We start from the raw sequence: 15,339 nt of genomic DNA on the forward strand, positions 1-15,339 counted from the left end.
GAGCAGGCGCCAATTCTTTGTTGGCAGAGGGGACTTGAGTGAGGATGGGAAACCCTGCAGTGGTGGAGGGGCCTTTCTCCAGAGAGGAGTGCATGCTTTGATCCTTTCTAGTGTCTCCTTTGCAGTCCGGAGGGCAGGCGGGAGAAGAGAGACCTTTTCTATTCCACCTTGGCTAGCATAGGGTAAGTAATCCTGCCTGGCACTTGCAGAGCCAGCCCTGCTCTGCTCCATGCACAGTCATTCCCATGGCACGCACACCTCCCAGGCAAAGTCACCCGGGCTCGTCCTCCACTGCCTCCCCTGCTGTTGAACTCGGCTAGAAAAGCCACTCATGACTCCGGCAGCTGTTTCTGCTTTTGAGTCTAATGGGAACTTTATGGACTGGGATTTCTTGTGATTTATTTATTTATTCTCCCACCAATGGTAAACAGCAGCACAGATGAGATCCAGTACTTGCCATTCACACAGCACTACCCGAGCATTCGGCTGTGGGCGGTGTGCCAAGACCTGGAGTCTAACCAAAGAGATGCTGAGGTTCGCTGAATCATTGCACCCTGCTGGGGCCATGGCGTGGTCCTCGGGGGTCTGGAACAGAGAATGAGCATGATTAGGAAGGATTCCTGTTGGGTTTTTCCACCTCCTAGGTATGGTCACCTTGAGAGAGCATTAGAATCGAGAGGGATCACTGCAAGAAAGAGCAATGAGCTGGAAGAACCTGTAGTTTGTCTCAAGGCTGGTGAATCCCTTATTCACCCTGGTGAGCAGTTCTTTACGCTGGGCAAGGAGCTGCTCGGGAGGGTTTGCAATCCGGCCCTTTGATGTTTTATTTCGAGTTATAACCAAAAAGGGGATCCTGGCCAGAAGGCACCTTTGGAGTTGTTTTTTTCAACTATGACCTGTATCTAAAAAAAATGAACCAAACCCAGAGCGTGCACCCAAGTAGCAAATGTCCCACTAGACAGAACAATTGACTCAGCCAAGACAGTGTGTATACAGCAGCAGAAATGGGGAAATAATACTGAGCTGTCATCAGAAGAGCTCAAAGTGCTTCACGGAGATCAGCATCACTATCCCCATTTTACAGATGGGGAAATTGAGGCACAGAGTGGGGCAGTGACTTGCCCAGTGTTACCCAGCAGGCCAGTGGCAGAGCCAGGAACAGAATCCAGGTTTCTTGTGTCCCCATCCAATGTTCTAGCCACTGGGCTATACTGCCAGGCATGGCTTTCCAAGGAGGAGAAAATCCCCATGCATGAGCTGCACCTGCTTCTGTTCCCACTCCGGACAGATGTGAAGCTCAAGTTGGATTCAGCAGCAAAACCTTGCGTGAAGGCACCGCTTTGGGGTGAAAGGCTTTTTTAAGATGAAATCTAAGTTCAGGCAACCTCCCTCCCTTCCCCAGCCCCAACCAGAATCCTTCCAAACTGCTAAAACCAAGCACTTTGTCCCGGAGCAGAGCATGCCAGTGTTCAGAGAAAACATGCAAGTGGGTCGACGTCACTGCTTGGCAAAGGACAATAAAAGTATTCAGTGTGCGATGAAGTCCTGCTACAGCGAGTAGGGGGGAAAGGCTGGACTCAAGAGACAGCAGCTCCGGGATACCGTCGGTGAGTGAAAGACAAACTCAGCTTCTCAATATTTCTCATTCCAACACGGGGCAAGAGAGGAAAGTCTTGCACCTTCTTTTCCAACAAAAGCTCCATTCCAGGCAGGTTTTTCCCTCCGTCCCCCATCTAGTATTCTGGAAAATTGACTCAGCTATAAGCTTAGGCTCTTTTAAAGCTCAGTGAGTGAGCGTGTATTTAACCCCTATTATGGGTAGCAGGCTAAGGGCAGGATTGTGCAAAAACTTTGAATGGCTTGTATTGTGTCGTGATGCACTGTCCTTCTGGCTACATTGGTGGCTGAACCGGGGGGGAGGAATGTTTGCTTTTATTGGTAGGAAACCAGTGGCAAAAAAATATTGTCGAGCAATGGAATTTCAATGGAGCAGTTAAGGTGGCTCTGAGATCTCGAGCAACTTATGTGAGAGGCTTCCTAGAATAAATAACAGGACGTGCTGTCTAACCTTTCATTGAGTCTCCCAAATGTGCAGCAGGCTGAGAATTCAGGGGGTTGTCGAAAGTTAGACGGAGTATGATTTCTTAATTCACAGTCGGTAGTGGTTTTAATTTTGAAAGGAGGATAAAAATCAGCATATAAGAGGCACCTGGTAGCATCGAGAGGGAAAGAAGCTAGCTGCCTTTTTCCAAATAAAAGCTTTACTTTCCTGCACTGCCAGAGCTTTCATTGTCTGTCACTCCCTGCCTTAACTGTTACCTCTTCTGGGTTTCTTCTCCCATATAAATATGGGTTGGGTGTCCAGCTATTAATGAGAAATGTGGCTTGACCATGTATGATATTTTCCCCCTGTTGTGCCAAGGCCAGGTAGGATCGACAGTAAAACTTTGCTTCTCTTTACTGTCTTGTTTTTCATTGTGTGCGGATGAAATGCATTATCTCCATTTTAAACAAATCCATCAGCGCAGTCAAATTCGCCCCGCCTGAATAGGTTGTGGCAGAGACTCCTGACAAGTTCAGTTCCATTCGGCATCCTGTGTTATTTATCCCTGCCTGGGGATCTGTGTTGTTTTTCTTCAAGGTCTGGGCTGTGATACTTTACAACTCTTGGACAAGGAAGCTTGTGTTACAACCTTGTAAATTCATATTGGCTTCAATCTCCTGCTCTCTTAAATCTCCACTTACAGGATCATTGTCCCTGGCACTGGGGGCTACCTAGGAAGCCAGGAACTTTGACCTTCGTTATTTTTCTAAGTCTTAGTTCTCAGCAACCTTCCTCACTCATAGCTGGCATTTTAGCTCATTGCTTTGTTATACAGCTGGGAATCTGTGAAATTCTGACCAGCCAACAAGTTTCCAGTTTTATACTTTTCACAGACTATTTATTGGGACAGAGGCAATTTGGGATGGGGAGGGGAGGGAAGGGGCGGAAAAGAGATGGGAGCTAATTTATTTTAGCCAGAAATAATTAGCGAGTGAGAACTTGCTTGGCCTAATTCAAAACCAAAAAAAACAGCAGTTTCTGGATAGAACTCGGAACTGTTGGATTTCAGGTCGGAGGGGTGAAACGTCAGTGTTTTGGGTTTCTAGTCCCCTGGTGGTTCCAGAAAGCAGGGCCAGAACGACTTGCAAACAGGGATCTTTGTTTCCACTACCCTTTAGTTAGAAATACACACGGGTGCAAGTTGTGGTGAGGAGTGAATTTCCTTTGACATAGGGGGAAGGGGGCAGGATTGTTTTACAAAACTCAACCTTCTTTTGCAAAACCTGACACTCAATAAACAATTCTAGGGGTTTTGTCCCAAACATCAGGGGGCTCTCACAGGCCCAGATCAAATCTCTCTCCAGTGGGCAAAGGTTCAGAGGAGGCTGAGAGTTGTGCATCCAGCTAATACCAGTTAAATTTAGGCATAGAACTGCTTCAAAAATCCCAGACTCAGACAGCAATGCAACAAGGGGCTAGTGGCTATAATGCAAATACAGACTTGGGTCTGTAGGGTCCCACAGAAGGGACTGATGCCTATGCCTCGGCCCAGATTCTGTAGTGCTTACTCACATGAGTAAGGGTTGCAAGATAAGGCCCATAAAGAGTCTTATTTTCTCCTATCTGGACCTAATAAAAAGTTCCTACTCCCTGTGCCTTTCCTTGGGCAAAAAGAACGGGGAGAATGGGTCCAGGCAGGTGTCCACCAGGGCTCTATTTGGCCACATGAACTCGAAGGGGCTATAAAATGCAGCAGGGGCATTTGTCATGTGTGAGCAATGGCTTGTTTCTCACACCCCATTTAAGCAGATTTATTTTAGACCCAGGACGTGATCTGCAGTTGCCAAGGTTCATGGTCTGAGAAGCGGTTTGTGGCGCTTTCTCCCTCCCTGAGGTTTTATAAACATCAGTGGGTCTAAGTGTGGGTGTCTTAGGGGCTAGGCATTTAGCCAACCTGACATCCGATCGCGAGCCAGCTACATTTGTAAAAGTAGCTTTGATGCACATACTCTGCTGGCACTGCTTCCCCGGAAAGACATGGCCCAGAAAGCCGGCCCTTGCCCGGCACAGCCTGGTGCACGCAGAAGTGGAAACTGACCTGTAATGGTATTGCTCAGAGCCAACTTATAGTATGTTTCCTGCTGCGTTGTGCTGTGTCTGAAAGCGAAGGGGGAAAGGAAACCCACCCTTCCTCCTACTCAGGATTGCTGATTCCTAGCATGTGGGGGAATGTGGCCTATAGGTAGGAGACCGGAAGTCTGGTGCAGTGGTTTGGGGGCTAGCTGAAGACCTGAGTTCATGTCCCAGCTCTGCTACAGACTTTGAGTGACCTTGAACTATTCACTTAGACCAGGGGCAGGCAAACTCTTTGGCCTGAGGGCCGCATCAGGTTTTGGAAATTGTATGGAGGGCCGGTTAGGGCAGGGGGTCGTGGCCCAGCCCCTACCCCCTATCCACTTGCCACTCCCCTGAGACTCCTGCCCCATCCAACACCTCCCCCCCATTCCCTGACTGCCCCTGGAACCCCTGCCCCTAACTGCCCCCCGCTACCCCATACAACCCCCCCCAATTCCTGACTGCCCCCCTGGGACCTCTGCCCCCATTCAAACCCCCTGTTCCTTGCCCTCTGACGCCCTGACCCCCAGCCACACCCCCACCCCCTGACCACCATCTCAAACTCCCCTGCCCCCTTACCGCACTGCCTGGAGCACTGGTGGCTAGCAGCGCTACAGCTGCGCCGCCTGGCTGGAACCGGGCCACTCCGCCACCACCGTGCAGCACAGAGACCGGGTCAGGCCGGCTCTGCAGCTGCACTGCCCCAGGCGCTCGCAGCCCCGCTGCCCAGAGCACTAGGACAGGCCCGGCTGGAGCTGGGCCACTCCGCCACCACCGCGCAGCACAGAGACCGGGTCAGGCTGGCTCTGCAGCTGCACTGTCCCAGGCGCTCGCAGCCCCCCTGCCCAGAGCACTAGGACAGGCCTGGCTGGAGCTGGGCCACTCTGCCACCACCGCGCAGCACAGAGACCGGGTCAGGCTGGCTCTGCAGCTGCGCTGTCCCAGGCGCTCGCAGCCCCGCCGCCCAGAGCATTGCGCCGGTGGCGGAGCGAGCTGAGGCTGCGGGGGAAGGGGAACATCAGGGAAGGGGCTGAGGGTAACCTCCTGGGCCAGGAGCTCAGGGGCCGGGCAGGAGGCTCCCACAGGCCGGATGTGGCCGCGGGCCGTAGTTTGCCCATCTCTGACTTAGACTCTTACGCCTCAGTTCCTCATCTGCAATATGGGGCTGATAGCACTGCGCTTCCCCCAGGGGCATGTTGCGAGTGGGATCTTTGACATGCCCTCAGAGGAACATGGCTGTTTGTGTCCCAGATCCAACTAGTACGGTGTATGATATTGCTTCCATTCGCCAACCATTCCCAGGGGCTGTTGCCCGCTCCAGGGGGCAGAGTAAAGGTTGTGTTTGCGGGTGACTCGTAACATAATTTGTTTTCAGGGGGGTTGAGTGTAGCTGAACTCAACATTTGAGGCAGCACTAGCCAACCTTAGCTCTGCATTCACAACGTTTTGGGGCAGTTAAGAGGAGCTAGAATAGAAAGGTTGCACCATCACTGGTTTACATGTTACCAGAAATCCAAGGAGACGTCCCCTTCGCCAGAATAGATGCTGAGAAATGCTCTGTTTTTATTCCAAAAGGGGCCTCTATCTAAACTTAAGCTAGGGCTGTACATTACATCTCCTGGCCTGCTCGGCGTGTGTTTTCCATCCCTTGCACCCACTGCCGTGAATTAACGTAACTGCAAATCCAAACTGAGGGCCAAACAGGACCTGCCTGTACTAGGCTAGCGTCCGAATCGCCATGCATTGCACCCAGGCTGGGATGGACTCGCCCCTGGAGCCGGCAATGCGGTTCCTGTGTCTTACAGCCCATGCTGTCTTGCGAGTGCAGATTAGGTCACATCTTACAGAACGGTTTAAAGAGGCAGACCCTTCTTCCTGTTTGTTTAAACAAGCCTCTGTCATGGGCAGAGAAGGCCTTCTTGATTTGATTACTTCTCTGTCTTCGGGGTTTAGAAGAGGAACGCTTGTTTTTATGAAACATTATTTTACAGGAATTTGTTTAAAAGGGGGGAAAATCCCATTTTAAGGGATTGCAGCTGTAAAAATACAGTTTCTGCTCTATAAAAGAAAAAGAGAACAAAGCCCTGAGTCAGCTAATTATTTGTTATCCTTACCTGGCACAACCCATGCACCTCTGCCTCTAGCCTCGTCCATGTCTTTCCTCTTTCCCCTCCCTCTCCATTTGTCTTTTATTTTCACAGTCCGCTTTATTCACACGCATTTCTTTGGGGTTTTGTTTGTTGGAACACTCTTGAGTTTGTGACCAGCCGCTCTAAAATCTGGGGCCAGGGATTATTTTTCAGGCCTTGTAAATTGCAGGGAGACACAGGAGCCACATTTTCACTAAAGTCCAGGGCTACATTTAAGAGCTTAGCTCCTATTTAGGCACCAAGAAAGAGCCAGATTTTCCTATCGCCCCGTGTTCTGAGCTCTTCTGACAATCCAGCCACTTATTTTGATGCCTAAATAGAAGCTGGGCCCATCTGGAAATTCCAGACGTAGCTTAATTTTCTTCTTCCCTTGAGCATCGCTATCAATTGCAGGGCTTCCCTTTCCCTCCTCCGTCTCCAAGGCTATGTCCTCATTATAGCTTACAGCTGTGATTTTGTGACCAGTGAGAGGCACAGCCATTTGGTTCCTTATAAGTAACACCATTCAGTTTGCCTCCACACTGCAGCTTTTCTGCAGTCACAGCTGCATTTGTGCATCTGCCTGTGTAAATGCAACTGTGCTCAGAGCTCGCCGCTGCACCAATGAGCATTATGGACGTGAAACTTGGTTCCGCTGCACTGGAGCGAATCGGGGTTTATAGCAGTTCCCTCGGCCTGCACTAAGGTCAGTATCAGGGCAGCTACATCATGGCTGGGATCCCTGCTGTGGGTAAAGCCACCTGACCAGCGCACAGCGACCTTTTCCAAGCACCGTGGTTGTCGTTTTGTGTGATTGGGGATCATGGAGATGACGCATTAATAGCACCGGCTAGAACAAGGCATGTTGTGGACAAGTGCTGTGCAAACTTCTCCACCCACAGCTCTGCCCATGAACCTCAATGTTTGATCTGCAGTCCTAGCCCTGGCCAGCGCTGCCTTTGAGCCCAGCTTGCAGTCTGCCCATTATTCCAGTTGTGGGATCCCCACACCCAGCTCTACCAATGCCCTTCAAGCCTGACTTGCAGCCCGCTGCTGTAGTCCACCGTAGCGCTCTCCAAGCTGTCCGTAATGTGCATTGGTGCAGCGGTGAGTTCTGAGCACAGTTGCATTTACACAGGCAGATGTGCCCAGGCCACAGAACATAGATCTCAACCTGGACTCTCCTGTTCAGGCGGTTTGGGAGTTGGGATTTTAGTTTGTCCCATTTGAGTGACATGCTGGCTGCTAAATTTGGAACTTGGTTCAAATTCCAACCCTCCTGCCCTTCTGAATGGTTAGGGGACATTCACCTCAGGGACCTATTATTAATGTCAGCCCAGATCCCCAGAGCTGCAGTAACCCCCAGAAACCCCAATGCGCTTTGATTCATGTGCAATGCAGAGCATAGACGGGCAGAAGCAATCAGGCAAGGGCATGGTCCCTGAAGCTGCATACACACTGAATTAAAATTGCTCTGTAACCACTTTGGCTGTGTCCTTACAGCAGAGTAGCAGAGTGGCTAAGCGAGACAATTAGACCAAAGCCACCTGATCTCTGACTGCATGCAGAACTTCAAGGGTTAATTGCTACACTCTTCTGATTAGTTGTAAATTGAGCCTAGTGTACCTGGTGCAGTGGTTTATGAGCAGCCGCTGGAGCCTAATTAGTGGTGGCCTTGCTGACTGCTGGGAATAACAGCAGCTGGTTAGCTCACTGTTAAGTGGTGTTACCTGGCTGCTTTTCCTCTGGCATGTGTCCCCAGTCGGGATCCTTGTGAATGCAAGTGGAACCCACTGCACTGGGCCATAACACAGAGAAAGGGCTGCTGGACTTTGATAATGTGCATGTTAAACCTCACTTTTGGATAGTTTCACCTACACTGACACTGGTGAAATTGCACCAGTGCACGCCTCTCGTGCAGACACTTTGCCGCGTGATTTGTGCTGTTGCACCACTAGAGTGCACATGGCTGTAATCCTGCTGAGGACAAGGCCTGAGTTTCTAGGATGTACCAGGACATTTTCCAAAAGTAGTGGCTGACCCCTGGAGTCCATGTGGGAGCAGAGCTCACATCAGCGGGAGATGCCCATGTGACATGGGGTTAGTATTAATGGGCAGTAGCAACCTGGCGTTCTGATCCTATGAGGTGAAACAGGCATTTTTCCAGCAGCAGGAGCTGGATTCAATTCATTAGGCGAACAGCAGCATTTCCTAGCATTTCCGGGGAGAACCTGGTACAGTTACAGCATAACTCTACCCTGTCTGCAGCCCATACCGGGTGTCCTAAGGGCAGCAAACTAGCCCCTTCTGGCTGTTCTGTATCATGGCAGCACTTGTGTCTCACTCAGGGTCTTTACAGAGCCTAGGAGAACGAGACCCTGGGTGCCTCTGTGCGCTGCTATAACGCACACAGTCATGATGTTGCCCTTAATAACCCAGCTCCACTTAATACCTGCAGATGGAAGCCATCATCCATAAGAGCAGCCGGCTGGGTCAGACCAAAGGTCCTTCTAGCCCAATAACCTGTCTTCTGACAGGGGCCAGTTCCAGATGCTTCAGAAGGAATGACCAGAACAGGGCAATTTTGAGTGATCCATCCCCTGTCATCCACTCCCAGATTCCGGCCATCAGAGGATCAGGGACACCCAGAGCCTGAGGTTGCGTCCCTGACCATCCTGGCTAATAGCCATTGATGGACCCATCCTCCCGCTCCATGAATTAATCTAATTCTTTTTTTAACCCAGGTAGACTTCTGGCCTTCACAACATCCCCTGGCAATGAGTGCGTTTTGTGAAGTACTTGTTTGTTTTGGTTTTGTTTGCTTGAAACTTTCCTATTAATTGTATTGGGTGACCTCTGGTTCTGGGGTAAATAACACTTCACTCTCCCTCCCGCCCCACTCATGATTTTATAGACCTTTTTCACCCCCTTACTAGCCAGTTCTTGTTCAGTTGATTTGTGCAGGGTTAATGTGGCACTAGGTGTACAATCATTATCATTTGCACATAGCACTCCAAGGCCATCTCTGTTACTAGCTGAAGGCAATAAGGGCCAGTGAGTATTTCTGCATGTTCTTGACGTGTGCATCTCAAGGGCTGGGGTGACACGGGTGATGCATGTATAACATGATGCCCTATAAGGGTCAACAGTAGCAGGGATTGGATCTGGGACCTTTGCATCTAAAACCAGCTATTGCCTGAGCTAAAAGCCAGGAGCAGACTCATAAATCTCAATATAGCCCAGCCCCTTGAGGGAGACGGGAGAGCACCACACTATGTAAGTGTGGGTTACACAGGCACCTATATGAGCAGGCACACCTGGAGTGGCAGGTGTGCAATGGAGGATTCGCATGTATAAAAACGAATACATGCTCTGCACAATCTAGCTTGAAAAGCATCTCGTATGTACATCGCTGCAGGGGCAAGGGGTATGAATCATACAGGGTATTTAATGGTGACCCAGTTTCATTAAAGGAAACTAGAACGAATGCAGTATGTGAAACGCTGCAGCAGCTCATTGGTGCAGCACATTATGCAGCTCACTGATCAGCTTCCATCACGCAGAGGGAGCCAGGGGAAATGCCTCGTAACAGCGTTGCCATATAGAGAACAGCTCTCCCTGTCCCCCTTCCTGGGATGATCACTGGAACACTACCTGTGGCATCGGTATGTTGTGACCTTTGGTTGAGTGAGGCAGCTTCCAGCAGCGAGGAGCCTGGGACTGGAGGGGAACGTGTTATGGCCCAGGCAGTTGGTGACAGAATGCCATAAATAAAATAACCCGGCAGCTGCCACTACCTACTTCCCCCTCGTTGTCCTCCTGAGTCGAAACACATGTGGGTTATTTATCAGTTTCACAAATGAATGCCTGGGAGTAGAGGCTGATGTCAGGCCGTGGGGCGCGGGGAGAGGAAGCTCGTGGCTGCCCAGCAATGTGGGTTTGGATGACATCTGACTTATTCACTTTTCCAGTAGCAGGAACCAAGCCCTCTGTTCTGATGGAGGGTGGAGGTGTGGGGCGGGATGGAACTAAAAAATCAGGAGAGGGGGCTAATAGATCTTTGTATAAATCACTGCAATTAATGTAATGTTGCCCTTTGAAAAAACCGCTCTCCCTCCATTCCTTAAAACACCCCTACATTGACCCTGTCACGACGTTTAGCCATTAGGTCAGACCGGCGTTAAAATGCCTTTGTCTGACAGCAGGTGCCCTAGAAGCACTAACTACTGTGAGCAGAGCTCTCGGCTGGCGTAGACCGAGTTCAGCAATGCTGAGAAACTGGCCCTGTATCGTTGTCATCGTCACTCCGAGCCGTTAACTTTTATATTGCAGTCGCACCTAGAAGCCAGGCAGGACGGAGACCCCACTCCACTGGAAGCTGCTCAAATCTGTCTGAACGGAAGCTCCTGCCACCCAGAATCTCTCTCTGCTTCTTATTTGTCCACTAGTGCCGATAAGTTGTTAGTTTTTTGTAAGTAGTTGGCTGGAGGCTGTTCATGCTTGTTTTCTGCACAGCTGATTCAGGCCTTCAGCCAGCTGAGCCTGGGCAATTGACCAACCGACTGTATTGTGATGCACAAAGAACTGGGCAGCCAATGAGCAGCCATGTTGGCTCATGGTGCTTCATTTAGAAAACACACCAGCTTGACGGACAGTAACGGTGTGTCTGGACAGAGCTGTCAGGTTCACTAGTCTCTGAGGACAGGTTTATTCACACTGGAGAGCAAATGGCTGCCAGCATGCTAGCTTACCCATCCAGTGCACTCGGTGCCCTTGGCAATGGGTTAAAATACAGTGAAGGATGTCAAGTATCAGAGGGGTAGCCGTGTTAGTCTGGATCTGTAAAAGCAGCAAAGAATCCTGTGGCACCTTATAGACTAACAGACGTTTTGGAGCATGAGCTTTCGTGAGTGAATACCCTCTTCCTCAGATACCCACTTCCTCAGTGAAGGATGAACGAATTAAAAAGTTTTAAGGCATTGGACTCTACATCTCAGAGCTACACAGACAGTAACCTGCTGTGCAGTCATTCTTACGTAATGTTCACATTGCAGTTATGGCTAAAGTCCCCCTCCAAGATTGGGCCCCGATGTGCTAGGTGCTGCTCACACATACAGGAAGGGTTGGCCTACAGGCAGAGTTACACGGTTTGACTAATGGTGCAATTTGAATCCAATGTAGTGCAAAAGGCTGCGTGGACACTCTTATTTCAGTTTAAACCAGGTCCATTTGGTTTCCTGTTATTGAATTGGGAATCAGTTTAACCTCACCTGAAACAACCCACTCTTAAACTGAACTAACTGTGTCTATATGGGGGCTTGTACCTGTTTGACTAACTTGGTTTAAAACTGATTTAAGATTAAACAGGTGCAAATTTCTCATGCAGATGAAGACCAAGTCAGCAAGGTTTGTCGCAGAGCTGGGAATAGAACCCAGGAGTCCTGGTGCCCAGGGTCTTGCCCTAAATACTAGGCTCACTGCCTAATAACCTACAGCAACGTTTCAGTCAGCCGCTGCTAGAAAACATCCCCTTTCTCATCAGGATGAGCTCTGCAGCATTGTACACCAAACAGGGGTGAGATTATACCCAGTAAATGGCAGAAGCATCCCCATTTCAGCTACTGTCTTTCAGATCTCAGAACTAGTCAGTAATCTCAGCCCTGTCAATCATGCCTGTAATAGACTCATAACCACAACTTCAGGGTGTGTTTCGGCCCCACTGTGGCAGCCAGAGCTCTTAGGGTGGAAATTTTGCCCACAGGGAAGATGGGACAAGTCTGGAAGGCTCACGTCTTTCCCTTTCAAGCCCACTTACCCCTCCTACTTAAAAGAATAAAAACGTATGGCAGGAGGGTTTACAGGATCTATTTAAAATGCATCTGTTTCCAATACTCAGTGCAAAAACCAAACCAAACCAAAACGTCCCCAAGAAAGGAATCTCGGAGCAGCGAGCTTGTTTTCAGACACGGCTGTCATCGGAAACATGCAACGTCCTTCAAGCCTCTGAACTGACAGCCATTCACCACAATCCAACCAAAGAGATTTATTTTCAAGCAGCTGTTTTGTTTTGCTTTTGATGCAGGTTTGGCAGAGTCCACAGTCTGCTTTATCCTCCTGGCTTCTGCAAGGGGGTCTCCTGAAAGAGAGGAACTAAACTCCCTTCCCCCCTGAAGTGGCGCTAATGATGCTCTCTGCCTTGTGTTCAAGAGCTCTCACACTGCAGGAACGTGAAACACATGGTCCTGGCAAACTCACTTGTACCCATTTGCCTTTGGCACTGAACCTCTCCCCACGATGCCTCCCCAATGCAGCAGCAAGTGAAAGGCCAGGCAGCTATAAAGGTCTTTTTTGGAAAACATTTGAGTTGGAGCTTTCCCAGGGTGTTTTAATGTACAGAGGGGAACGGGGGTTAGCCCAGAGAGGAAATTGAGATTTAAAAGGTCCAGACACTGGCTTGCAGGCACCAGGCTGCCCCTTGGCATCAACCAATAGGTTAGATTCTGACTAAGCAAGATCATGAGGTGATAGTGAGCAGTTCATAGAGGTGTGTAAATCTGCACACTGGGAAAGGTGAATCCTAGGGAATGACAAGCTGCCATAGCATGGTGCACGCTGCCAGCAGGTTATGTTTGCACATGGCGCCTGTGTTAACTCTGGAGGAGCTCTGCAGTGATCATGGGAAGTACAGGAGGTGGAGCTGTGCATGTCTAAAAATGGACATCTGCCCCTTGCTCAGCAAAGGGCTGACTGTGCTGGTCAGCAATAAAGGAATTGGTGTAGCTGTGATGTCTGCGTGGCCAAGGGAGAGAACTGCAGAGAGCATGGACAATCCTCATCAGAAACCAGCCCTTGCTATGCAAATATCAAGCAGTTGCTATTAAGTGTGTTACGGTAGCATCTGCAACCCCCTGTCAAGATCAAGGCCCCATTGTGCTAGGTGCAGTACAGACGTATGGCGAGACAGTCCCTGCCCTGAAGTTCTTACAATCTTAAACTAACCAAGCAAAGGTAATGCCCATTTTACAGCTGGGGATCTGAAGCATAGAGAGCTTAAGTGACTTGTCCAGAGTCACCCAGAACGTCAGTGACGTAGCTGGGAATAGACTCCATGTTTTCATAGTCCCACTCCCGTGTGCTACCCCCAGGCCGTGCTGCCTCCTGTGGTCTCTTGTTGCATTGTTGCCATGAGATGGTGGCATCAAAGGGACACGGTTCCTGGTTCACCCCAGTGTGGGGATAACTGCCAGGGAGTCATCAGGCTGGGAAATAGCCTATGAACATGCTGCTCCTTCCTCTGTGAAACTCAGTGATGGCAGCTCCCTCTGTGTGCCATCCCACCCCGGATTGGATTTCACCCAGGCTGCAGAGCCTGTGCCAAGAAGAGAGGATCTCTGACTGGAGAGCGTGCTGGGAAAGGTTTACTTCCCCACGAAGCTGGGGGCTATTCACCCGCCCAACAGAGAACCCCTCCTGGGGATCGTCCTGAGCCCCTCATGGTTGAGAAGTGTGGGCGCGTTCCCCATTGTGACCCTGCCTGCCCAGCGAAGTGGGAGAGGATCGTGGCCAGGCTGAGCAGGGGGGTGATGTACAGTTTGTCGGCTTTGGATGCTTAGCAGCTTACGTGGGGCAGATTCCCAGCTCCAAAAGCCAGGCCGAGCCTGGGCGCTCCGGAAAAGAGCAGAGCATATGGGAGCGTTGGAGCCTGACCCAGAAAGCTCATTCTTCTTGCCTGTTTTGTACGTGCAATAACGAGAGCTGTCAGCTTCAGAGTGTGTCTCGACTGCTCGGTCTCTTAGCTTCCAGGCTGGGGGTGACGTGTGCACCCGCCCATTCCGCTAGCTGCTCTGTGCAGACCTGCATTGGGTGCCAGTCTAGGAAGCTGGTGGTAGAGATCTGTGTTTATCTTAAGATAAAGCTGCAGGTCTGAGCCTTCTGCATTTTTAATTCCCTGTTCTGTTTGGTACTGACCCACTGAAATGCAATAATCATCGTAGCAGCTTCAGGCAGAGCCTTGTGTTTGTCTCTGGCATGGGTGCTTTTACTTTGGGTTTGTGCCTGGGGTTCAGCTCAAGGACTGGGGGGAAAAATGCACACGACACCGGCCAAACTCCAGAACTCCTTGCAGCTGGGAGCTCATTACTGTGTCTATGTTCTGGTTTAAGCAAAAGATTTGGAGCTTTGGGAAGAATGTGTAGTCTAAAGCCAGCAAGGATGAGGTGCGTGGGGAGATGAGAAGCAGCCTCTGCTCCCCAAGGTGATACGCAGGGGTCCAGAAAGAGGCTGTGATGCTTGCCATCTAGCTTGCTTGTGCCCTGTGGGAGTGGGCAAAGGGCTGCAGGAGGCTGGAGAAGAGGCTCCGAGGCTCCAAGACTTGACTCACACCAGCTTCATGCTGATACAACTCCACTCAGCTTGGTGGAGTGACTCTTCAGTAGGGTTTGTTACATGTGTTACGGTAACCCCGCAAGGAGCATGGGGCTAGGCACTGTACAGGCGCACTGGGAGAGACCGTCCTGCCCTGGAGCATTCACCCTCTAAATAGACAGGCAGTGGGAGGGGGAATGGGCAGCAATGTCAATAGAGCCCAGGTTTCCTGTCTGCCTGGCCTGTGCCCCATCCGCCCAATCACACAGCCTCCCCTAAACTTAGTCCTGAATCCAGCCCCGGTGTCATGAACAGCAAAACCAAAGGGATTTCCAACCTCTTCCCAAAGCCCATAGGGAGCAGCTAGACTCAGCTGGCCCCAAGGAAACATGCCTGCTCTGTTCTCTAGCACCTAAGTCATCACCTGTATGGTCACTCCTAGAGAGTCATGAAGATAGAAATGGAATTAGAGCAGCTAGTGCGAGGTCCCATCCAAGCCACCTCCCAGAGGCCATAGCAGGAATCTTTCCTTCGACGTATTTTCTAGTGGCTGCTTCTGCCTAGTTTTAAACATCCCAACTACTGGACTTCAGCCCCTTCCCTTGAGAGATTCCTCCACTGTCTTGGAGATCATGCATGTAAGAAGTTCTCCAGATGTTTGACCTATTTTTGATTTCATCCTGTCAC

The 15,339-nt window shown here is 50.3% G+C and overlaps 1 protein-coding gene across 2 annotated transcripts in view; it reads left to right on the plus strand.

Moving 5' to 3' along the window:
* Window positions 1-15,339, plus strand: part of COL8A2 (collagen type VIII alpha 2 chain) — a 139,109-nt gene that overhangs the window by 93,259 nt on the left and 30,511 nt on the right. Inside the window, exon 1 of one of the 2 annotated variants that reach the window (XM_050932555.1) lies at window positions 1,434-1,607. The exons of the other annotated variant lie outside the window; for it this stretch is intronic. The gene's annotated coding sequence lies outside the window, so the exon portion shown is untranslated. Of the gene's footprint in view, window positions 1-1,433; window positions 1,608-15,339 lie in introns of those variants that run through there. 2 annotated transcript variants of the gene reach the window in all.

This window comes from Gopherus flavomarginatus, chromosome 22 (assembly GCF_025201925.1).
Source record: "Gopherus flavomarginatus isolate rGopFla2 chromosome 22, rGopFla2.mat.asm, whole genome shotgun sequence".
NCBI classification, from domain to species: Eukaryota; Metazoa; Chordata; order Testudines; family Testudinidae; genus Gopherus; species Gopherus flavomarginatus.